Here is an 11,410-nt window from a genome sequence, read left to right as displayed (position 1 = left end):
GGAGAGAGGACAGCAAGGAAGGAGTGGGCGACAGGGGCGTTAGTCTGCGTCCTAGGTCGGCTTCAGGGGGAACTGTGAAGACAGTCGCCTGGAAAGACTCCGGAAAACCCAGGGAAAACCTCAGACATTACAGCCCCTGATAGGATTCGAACCCACCACCTCCGAGCCTTCAGCGCGACCTCGGCTACCGCCAACGAGCAGGACTGAAATTCTCTTTCAAGATTGTGAAAACCATTACCCTTTTTATGATACTTTGCATTTACTTCCGTTCATGTCACAGAAAGGCCCTGTGCTGGGTTCTCTTATCAGGAGTGTTAACGTTATATTATTCTGTGGAACTGTTATCGGAGTGTGATAATGTGGGTGCTCTTATCTTTCCAATTTCGTCTGCAGCGGAGGGAGCGACAGCATCGGAGAGAGTCTATACTACGAGGACGTTGGCCACAATACCCTATCGCCTGTTAATAAGAAACCACGAAAACTCCCAACGCACTGTATATGCCGGAAATGACTCCAACTTTCCCACGAGATCATACAAAGACGCTATACGGTAATCTATTGAGACATTAAGTGCACGCAGACTAAATGACCTGCAACGCAAATGAAGCAATTCATTATTTCAGCCACGGGAGCGTCGTACTCCCCCACATTGCGTGTCCTTGGCAAGTGTTAATGAAAGGCAATGTGTTCCGGTTAATTTCTTCGTGCAATACACACACGTGCTATATTGGCGGGGCATTCCTCGAGCACCTTTACATCAAGATCAGAACAATGTCATGATATATATATGCACTATAAGCTATATATTGGAGCTAACGAGTCTATTTGCATGTATATGCACACGTGTCCTTGGAGACTAATTAGGAACCACCGATGGTAAGAGAAGGTCGCAAAAACAAATAGAGCTCTCAGCATATTCGCGTGGGAAAGGAGCCATGTCGCTGGACGAGCGTTAATGACTAACGTAAAACAGAATTGAATATACGGTAGGTCTTCGTCATCACGAAGTCCGGAAAAATTCGATATATGCGTGAATTTGATATAAGAGGAAGTGCCACGAATACAACGAGAATAGCCTCGAAAACACCACGGGAGCCTTACAAAAAGTATTCAAGCACGCAAACAATAAAGACCTCGGTGGTGAGCAGATTGGCAGCCATTCAAGACAGAGAAAGGCGTAAGCTGGGTTCGCCGTACGAGCTGCCGCCGGTTCGCCCTTCGCACTAAGCGGTCGGCAGGACACTTCCGAATAACCTCCCTCAAACGCTTGCATTTCGGTCGGGATATTTTGAGACATCGAATGCAGCGATAATTCGAATAAAGATATTTCTAATAAAGCTATTAAAGAATAAAGAGGGTCAAGGTGCGTTCCATACGGCTATAGCTAACCCCGTTATCACAGCCATTTACAAGACTAGGGAATAGGGCTGTAGTGCTAAGGTGCATAGTCGACAGCTCCACACTGCCATCATGTACTCGAGCGAGCATACAAGCTGCTTTTGCTACATCTCATTCACGTTGCGAAAGAACAGTGAGGTAATAAAGTACCGGGTATCGAATTCAGGTAAGGCTTCTTTTCAGCGTGCCGTCATATATTTTGCGAGCACCATAAATATTTGCTGAAAGATTCCATTTTCATTATTTTTCCCGCTTATGCCTTTCGTGTAGAAAACACCTATCGCATACATTGCTAAAACAGAACTTCACCACATAACACTTCTCGTAGTCAAACTGCCTGTCAGCCCTGATTTGTTGAAAATAAAAAGTGTACGCCTGTTTCGGACACATTACGCTAAATGAAAAGCGTTAAAAATTGGTGCATCCATCCCGCCCTCGTGGAATCATGAGAACGATCATTCAGAAAAATTTTACTCGCAGCGTGTTATGTGGCGAAGTTCAGTTTAGCAGTGTACAGTGTGAACGATGACGCTTCCCTTTTGCTTCAGCACGGCGTCATTGTTTACAGGGGCATTGCTTGTGTTGCTCCAACAGAAGAAAATACAGTACATCCTCGTTATAACGAAGTAAACGAAATCTGAGAAAATTCGATATATCGGCAGTTCGATATAGATGGATTTGTCATGCAGGCTTCTGTCGGTTCATCGTTCGCACCAAACGGAGTCTGCTCGCAGTACAATTCGAATAATCTGGTTCGACACGCATGCATTTCGGTCAGGTCTGCATGAAACTTCGAATAAAGAGGATTTCGTTATAACGAGGGTTTACTGTATATATAGAGGTGAACACCCCCTCTGACAGCTTTGGACCGATCTTCCAAAGACATTAACTAACACCAACCAACCAGCTGGCTTTTAATACGAAGTCTCCTTTCCCGTGTCCTTGTGTGACCGAGCGCGGCGCAATTTTGCCGATAGGAAGCAGGACAGCCTATCAACACTTTCATTACGTGAAAATTTCTACTCTCGCAGTGCTTCGTCGCTCAGTTTGAGCAACTCGATTTCGAAAATCACGAGGACTGCTCACTGCTCGCACGCATCAACGACATCCAGTAGCTCTCACATTTATATTAGCGCCATAATGATAAGCACGATCTCACTATCAGGCAGCATCACGCACTACGTGAACGATCACCAGCAATCCTATCAGTGGCATAATTAAAAGTCATCTAAACGTCAGTTGAATACACTTCCTATGCGTAATCCAGTTCCAAATACGAGAAACGTGATCGTGGTCGTCCCCATCAATTCTACAGTAAAGTAGACCGCTTCACCTAATGAATGTCCCCGTAGTCACGACAGAGTCGTTATCTGCCTACTCATCTTAAGGAACATACACCATGACATGGTTCAAAAGAAACTTTCCTTCCGCTGAGAAACGTTGAAACGCTTTAGCAGGCTCTTTAGGGAACGAAGCAACATTGTAAGAACGTTAACTGCCTTACACGAGTCTGACGGCTTCTTCACTCGTGGGCAGCGTAGCAACGGGGTACTTTGATGCAACTGCTACAATGTGACTTCAGCTGTTTTTAGGCGGTGATCAAATCGTAAAAGAAGATACAGCACATATAGAAACTATCGTACGCTATCGCCAAAACGTAAAGAAGGCTTTTGTATTGTTGAAGAAGAAGGCTTCGCGCATTGCGCAGAACCACCACGCTATCCATTACGTACGCAAAGGCGATTAGCGTACGATGCGCTACCAGACTTGCAGGTATCTTGAATACAGTTCTGAAAATACTGTGTTTTCAATAATTTTGTTGATATTTTAGTATTTCACTAGGTAGCGATTTCCGGAAGGTATTCATTCCGTTGTTATTCTATTGAGGGCGGTTGATGAGCTGTGTGGAATGCCTCTCTTATACAACGAGCTAATAATGTATATGCTTTAAAACGGCAATGGTTTTCACGACCAATTCTTCAGAGTCTTACATGTATGTTAAATACTTTTTGAAGTATTCACTACTCTACTGTAATTACTTTATTTTCCATGGCGAAAAAGCCTGGACCAGCAGCATGGCCGAGCGGGACAACGGGTTCCGCTCGCGTGGTAGCCAAGTTCGTGCTGAAGACTGGGAGGTGGTGGGTTCGGATCCTAGCCAAGGCCGTCCTGTCAGAGGTTTTCCCTGGGTTTTCCAAAGACTTTTCAGACGAATGTCGGCAGAGTTCCCCGTGAAGTCGGCCCAGGATCGCATACCAAACCCCTCTGTCCTCCACTCCGTCCTGTCTCCATATGTCAACATCTGTACGGAGCTGATAGTCATAGTTGCTTCGTGGCGCTAACAATGAATCAACAAAGAATAAAAGCTTGAGGCTCGCAAAAGCACAGACAACACGAACACATGTCTCTACGCGATTTACCAGTTACTTGCATTTTCCAATTATTTTATTTGTACTGTATCTTAAGTACGTTCTCCCTTCAGTATCATGTTTTAAATACATCTTTATAGTATCTTGTCTGGTAAAAGCATACTGTTTGAGGGGGAAAATCGAGATTGCGACATCCGCCACCCGATTCGTAAGCTTTCTACAAATGGTCGATACATAAGACGAGTGTCGACCCCTCTGAGCACGTTTCTGAACGAAACAATAGCTCGCCACCATACAGTTCATGCCGGACAGAATTGAAAATCAGTGTAAACTGCAATTTTTTTTTCCGGGGGGTGGGGACAACCTTCCTTCACTGTGCACTGTCAGTATACTTGTCGGTACACTGCCAGTATACTACGCTCTGTTAGACGTATACTGACAAAGACACTCAACTCTGTGGTTACTACCAACCACATGCCACGCAGGCATTCAACCCACAGTCGTCGACCCCCACATGCTTCTGCATTCTCGAACAACGCTTTGCTTCCTGATGACTTCGCTACCAGGCGAGCGCACGGAGCATATCAGAAATTAAACTGTCAAAACCGCCACCGTACATCGCAGATGCTTATTAAAAACGAGCACCGACAAATGATAAACCGGCAGCAAAGGTCAAACGTTTGCCACTGTAACGTTTGCCACCGTTCAAGGGACGCAAAGAGCGGCGGCACACCTTCACATACATTCGCGATGCGATTTAAAAAAGAGGAACGTGGAACACTCAGTACATACACATTCGTTTAGATAAATGGCCTCAGCGACATGTGAAGTCCAAGGATTCGTTTTTTTTTCTTCTTCTTCTTCTTATCATGGAAGGTATGCGGTGAGCGGCCCCACATCTCCATATCTTTTCTCCTATCACCATCATCATTGTTATCATCGAAAATTTCAGCAGCGAAGGTACTCATCCCCGGGCCTTTGCAGAGCACGTCGTGCGGAAGTATCAACCGGCATGGGTGGAAATTAACGCCGCAAGTCCACGACACGCAATGCTGCAATCACCAACACATGACAGCGGTGCAGAGGTCACCTCCTTTCCACGCTACGCCTCACCCTGCCTGACACGCTAATGTCAATGGTACACGCGATTCCGAATATTTATTTGTACGTATATACTCTTGGTTTACATTACGGAATGCGCCACCTTTTTACCATAGGTGATTACACCCTGTACCCAAGCAGCCACCTCCAGAGAGAGAAAAAAAAACGAATATAAAGCAAAGGAAGATCCTGCTCGAGAGCATATTACGTTATACTCATGTGTAAATGTCATCCGCGTCTTGTGTAAACAGTGAACAACGTTTGTCCCGTGTCCACAACGCATTAACACACGGGGATCGGTGTCGGTATTTCGGGGCCAGTCAGATACACGGGCAATTAAAATAATTACAGATGGTGTCTGCTGCGCGGTGATATAGGGATATTGTTAGTGGGGCATCATTAGGCAGTTTATGAGCCTCATTATGGAGAAGACGCGGCGGTAGGTAAGGGCGCTCTGCAGCGCGATTGGTAGCACACAGGTTGGAGAGGTGCTGCGAAGGTCAAGGGTCCCGTCATGGTTTGTGCCTTTGAAAGTCGTTATTAAAGCACGTTCCAGGATGTGTGCATAAGGTCAGTCCGGGATCAGATCATCCGGGAGAATCAATCCCGAGAATGAGATGTTCAGAGTGCCTGCATGATCGACTGGCAAGAAAGGGTTCCCACGCGACACCTTGAAGACACTCCGGGGCGTCCAATACACTACAGCCTTTCCACGAAGTTCGCAGTTCCAAGCATTAGGTGGTTACACATTTCCCAGAATACTTCAGCGGAAGATGCGAAGTACGTCATAGCTTTCTGCTTGAGAGCTCGCGTGAACGCGAGCGCTCACCGTCGTGTCCTCACGTGCACTGCTAACCTTGAGGAATATCCTGCGACATTCACACAAGATATTCCGTAGCGGACGACAGAAAAAGACGCGGACGGTGTCGCCTGCAAAGTGTCGTCTGATAAGTGCGCAGTACACCACTCCCTATATTCCGGCAACGCGTGAATGCTCAACATAACACGGGACGGAACTTTTGTTCCGTGAGCAGTCTTTGCTTTTTCTTCCACTAGAATCTTCCGGTGAGAATGTCGCTCGGGTGAATACACGCATAATGTCGCTCAACGTCCTCTCTAGGACTCACCCATTTCTTCCACAATCTTTCACTGCTACGGACATTGGGCCCCATGTGTTGCAAATGCCGAAGCACAACTGCACTATGTCCTGGTATGTTTACTTCAAAACGAGCAAAGCGTTCTACCTTCTTTAAGATTAAAGTTTTATTGTCCTGCACGTATTTTAACGCTTCACTTTAAGACATACTCCCAATTAAATATTAACTAGCAACCATTGCTCCCTGCCACAAAAATGTGGTCGAAATGTGTGGATGCTATCAGAGAGACAACAGTACCCTGAGGTTAATATCTACAAACGTGCGAATGAGAGTCTTATTCAAACAGATATGCTTAACGGCTGCAAGCTTCCTTTCGGGAATTTCATCGACGGCAGCCCTCATCAAGGTGATAACAGAATTGTACAATAAAGGCAGTCCCATAAAGTCAAGATACGGACAAATCGCCGAGAATGATGGACAAAAGCCTGTAAGAATCCGTAGAATTTTATCGGCATACGATGAGGTTCAACGTAAAGCGTAAACAACAACAACAGCCGTTCAAGCAGGCATAGCCTACGTGGGGCCGCGGGTGCTCATTTCCGAAGGCGGACGGCCACCAACAAACGCGCCTCTTCTCTTTCCCTGTCATTCCCAACGGCAGAAGCCCCCCTTCCTCACGAGTACTCTTTCCGCTAGACAAAGGGATTCGGCAGTTTCCACGAGGAAGTGTTTATTTTTCGGCCCACTTTCTCCAGAAAACGTACGAGGCATAAAAGAAACAATAAAGGGCGAATCTTAACAGGAGTCCGTCACGCTTTGTCGACTAGCGAGGGAACAGCAGTATTTCTTTCGTGTTCCTGGAAATGATTTTTTATTATTATTATTCTTTTCCCGTCCGATTTCGCTTGTTCGTTGTATCAACAATCACTGGGCCTCCGTCGTCGCCAGCAGTGCGTGAAATCCTTGGGAGAGGTATGTGGGTAAGCCCACGTTAAGGATGACGTCACGTCACGCGAACGTGTATGCCCTAACAATGTAGTGCGTGTAGATGCAAGTGACAGGAAATTACGTGTCTTCAAAGCAATTTTATAGGCATACAGTAAAGCGTCGTTATAACGAGGTGAATGGCATGGGGAAAATTCGATATCAGCGGCAGTTCGATACAAGCGGAAGTCCCACAAAGATGTGACAGTACCATCGCAGGCGTGCAGAAACACCGCGGGTTCTCAAAAAAAAAAGCGTGAGCTGGACAGATACAACAACATATAAATAAATGATGATGGATGGGGAACAGGCATAAAACAGCCTGAAACTTCGAATAAGCGGTATTTCGAATAAAGCTCTTCCGTTAGAACGATGGTTTACTTTATACACAAAAGGGAGACAAGGCGTATCGAAGTGAGGGTTCCTATCGTTATCTTACGTTATCTTCTGGTTATCTTCTCGTAAACAGTATATGATCACAACACAGCTTTATTTCTCTGGATCACGTTCGCTTTGTTTCGTGTCCACGTAGGAGATTGATGTCGATTGAAATCGTATTTGGTCATGTCGTACAGCAATTTATAGCTAATCAGGGTCTTTCAACGCAAGCACCATTCCATGTTTTTCTATATCTCATCCGTGTGTAGCCGGGGTCATCGATAAGCCATACACTATACTGGGCCGCGTGAAACGTTGACAGACTCAGACCTCAACGAAATCATTATGGACGCTGGCAAGCTTTGAGCATATTATGCATTCAAGTTCTGTATTTATAGTGCTCACGGTATCGTGGGAGTATGGGAAAACCCATAGTTTCATCAAACCTACACCGTAGTAAGATTGGAAAGACTGTTACTGACTGACTGTTGTGTTGTTCATTTCGCCAGTGCCACCTTCTGAGAAACAAACGAAAATAATGTTAACATACACCGGAGCGGACACACACACACATAAATGGGATGATGATGTGGTGGGTCCCGGAGCAGAATTGGTTAGCGATGCTATTCGTTCTTCCACAAAGAGAGTGATCTAAATATTTTCTTTTCCGCCTTCTTTTGTTAAGAGCGTGAGACATGCGATAGACAAATGCATATAACCTGTAAATTACTGAGTGTGCAACACACATGCGTATTGTTGTATAATCAACACTAGCAAAGTTTAACACATTGCCAGGAAACATAACTCAATAACGAAAGGAAAGTTAGGTAGCAAGCGAGCCGGTGGTGACGTTCCATCATTTGAAAACTTGAGAAGGGGTAGGGACGATAACAGACAAACACATACACGGTCTCAAGACCGTGTTTGTGTTTGTCTGTTATCGTCCCTACCTCGTCTCGGGTTTTCAAGTCACGGATAACTCAATAAGTAACACAACGCAACGCAATTTTACGCAACATTCCTCGCTGAGAATTCAGAATGTATGGTTGTCTCCTGCGACACCATGCGGATATAACGTCGTGGAGGGAACCTTATAGAACTGCAGAGCACGTCCGAAACGTCGCCATCTTCCAGACGGTATTTCTTCGGCGGGCGCCGAACGCCCGGCTTAGAACAATAATCAGATAAAAGGGTTGTAAACCGTACGCGCTAAACTTCGATACCGACGTAAAACACTTGCCTCCGTTTCGTATTTCTATTGCGCAATTGGCTCACGTGCTTCCAGTATCTGAGATATCGGATCGCTATATACCCATCCGGTGTGCGAAGTGTTTCTTGGTAGCTATAGTAGCTATTATGCCAAACTTCGGTTTCTTCGTTCCTTCCCACCAGCGGTGTGTTCAATATCTCGTTCCTTCCCTCCTTGTCATAACTATTAATACGAATCCCGCAATCACAATAACTAAACAAGGAAGCGACGGTGGTTGTGCTTTCGGTCCCTAACACAACTGAAATAAACGTCTGTAAGACAATTCAACGAACTCTCCCGCGAGCCCTTTACCTCGAAATTGACGTATTTCGTCGTGATTGTCGGCAGCGGCCTTAGCACCCATAGGGATAAGCAAGCATGGGAACCTCCTCATCAGCTCGCATGACGTTTCCGTGACGTCCTCTTCAGGATAATCACGTGTCAGCAGTCTCGACCACACCTCCTCACATATTCTCTGCAGCGGAACGCAAAGGATTTTTGATCGGTTGTTTTGCGCGTGCTGAATTAATAATGTTTTCATAACAGATAAATATAATAATTTTTAAAATAAATTTTTCCGTAACAGAATCTTGAGAAGCAGAAGCGGATGAAGCGTGGCGCGAAGGGAACGCCCTCGTGTCGTCACACTGACGTCGTGCATGCGTCTCTCTGCGCGGGAATTTCAAACCAGGTGAATTCCCCCAATGATTTATAGTGCCGATAATAAATGATTCCGGAAGAAGTTCTGTTCCAACTGCGGGGTGGTGTTAGACGTTCGACACGTCCTCACCGACTGCCACCTATATAATTCAGCAATATTCCGGGCCCAACTGACTCGCGTCAATAGCAAGCCGCTCAGCTTCTCTGCGTGCATGTACCTTGCAATGTGTTATGTCATGCGTGCCTGACTATGCGTATGTATCGTCTCCTTTATTCCCATTCCACTCATGCCCTATAACCCACATGCCCCGAGGAATGATATCGTACTTCATGCGGCCTATAATACCTCACTCCATCGTCATGGATGTAGTTGTTGTTGTTGTTGTTTTAGTTGTTGTTTTTTACCATGTAGCATACAGGAACTGTATCTCATACCAGTACTGTTATGCATACTGTTTTTAGTATCATGTTTTACAGGGACTGTTTATAACTCTACATAACACTCCGCACCCATCGCGCTACAGAGCAGCGCGCGTTCGGGAACTTAGCAGACGACAAACTGTCGCCTGTTCGTCGTGTTGTCGTCGTGTGTTCTGTCGTCGACTTTTACTCTGCACACTCTTGCTACCCCTGCTACATTAATTCGGCTTCATTATTATGATTTTTCTTCTTTCCGTCTCTTCCTCATAACTAAAGGCTATTCGGCGGCTATTTATTACCATGTATTCAGCCTGTCATGTGTCACACACATGTTTCATGGTGGTCAGGTGTAGAACAAACGAGGAATGACTTGTACAATGCACACTTTGGAGGTTGCCTCCATCGTGGGAAGCATCCCACGACATCACCACTTTTCCTTCGTTACCGACTATGTCTCTTTACCAAAGCAAAAGCCTCTCATTGGGAGCTTCTGAGATTTTTCTAACAGACACTGTTGCTCTTGCGGGCTCTCCTTCTCTTTGTGACTGCACTCCAAATGACTTGCTGCTGGACTCGGAGATAAAATCACTCTGGTATGTAAGATTGCAGCGAATGAACCCGTTACTAAAACGCATTCTCCAGAACATGGGCCGAAAATGAGTTTTAATGAGCTCGCAAGACGTTGAGGCATTACTGTGGGCCTTACTGTGAATAGCACAAGGATTAAATGAGTACACATTCTCTTTAATTCCGTGTTAACGCCTCGAAACAAGTGTGGCTATGAGCGGCGTACAGGTGTGGACAGATGGAGAGAGGACAGCACTACACAGAACTACAATGAATGACTATACACAGAACACAGCCTTGGTGCTTACGAACAACCGTTCGTTTCCTGGGATTCCTTTGTATTCGTGACTTCGTGCTAGAATCAACGACTAAAAATGAGTTTACTTATGTATCTGATGTTCCACATTGAAGGAAGGAAGCCGACCTTCCATGCTTGCTGAAAGCGGAGCGCATAAAAGACATCGCCGGCATCAAAGGAAATTTTTGGGACGCAGCACCGGCGGAACGAAGGAACAAGAGCGGGCCATTAAATCACGCCAGTCTCGGAACAAATCACTTTCCCGGCGGTTTTCCCAAGAACCTTGCGGCGTTTATTTTTTGTGGGGCAAAAAGAAGAAGAAAAAAAAAAAAGTTCTCGAGGAAGGTACCCAGTGAACCGTTGTTTGCGCCAGCTTGCTCATAAAATCGTCTATCGAACAGCGTAATTACTGGCTCAGTTTATCGCCAGAAGCTTGTATAAATTATGCAAAGAGAAAACATAATAATACGAGTAATATGCATCAGGCTGTAATCAAGGGCTTTCCCGCTTGCATTATGATCGCGATAATACTTAAAGTGATAATAAATAATTACCTCAACCCTTGCGTTTCACTGCATATTACCCTTCGCTCGATGTGTGTCTCGTGTAATAAATATCCTTATACTTAACGCTACTTAACGCTAACTTAAGATTATATTGGATTGGATTGGATTGAAAAATAAACGAAGAGGATAAATTGACTCGTCACCCGACGAAGCTTAGTATTACGTGCTTGCTTGGGCAATGCATTTGCTCATGAGAAACGTTGTCGAGGCAGTTTGTGCAGGGACTATAGTCGGAATAACCGGACTTCAGAACAGCCGCGAGAAGAATTAGACAAGCATCTGTCTTCGTTGTCGTCTGACACCGGAACGAGATCAACGGAAAA

At 45.4% G+C, this 11,410-nt stretch overlaps 1 long non-coding RNA gene across 1 annotated transcript; it reads left to right on the top strand.

Moving 5' to 3' along the window:
- Window positions 1-4,708: 4,708 nt before the first annotated feature.
- On the top strand, window positions 4,709-11,002 carry LOC135392754 (uncharacterized). The gene is made up of 3 exons (XR_010422209.1): window positions 4,709-4,905; window positions 9,163-9,267; window positions 10,635-11,002. It is a non-coding gene; the product is annotated as an uncharacterized LOC135392754 (long non-coding RNA).
- The last annotated feature ends 408 nt before the right edge of the window (window positions 11,003-11,410 follow it).

Source organism: Ornithodoros turicata, chromosome 4 (assembly GCF_037126465.1).
Source record: "Ornithodoros turicata isolate Travis chromosome 4, ASM3712646v1, whole genome shotgun sequence".
Lineage (NCBI taxonomy): Eukaryota > Metazoa > Arthropoda > Arachnida > Ixodida > Argasidae > Ornithodoros > Ornithodoros turicata.
Note: the sequence above shows the minus strand (reverse complement) of the source record. Positions and strands in the feature narration are given on the sequence as shown.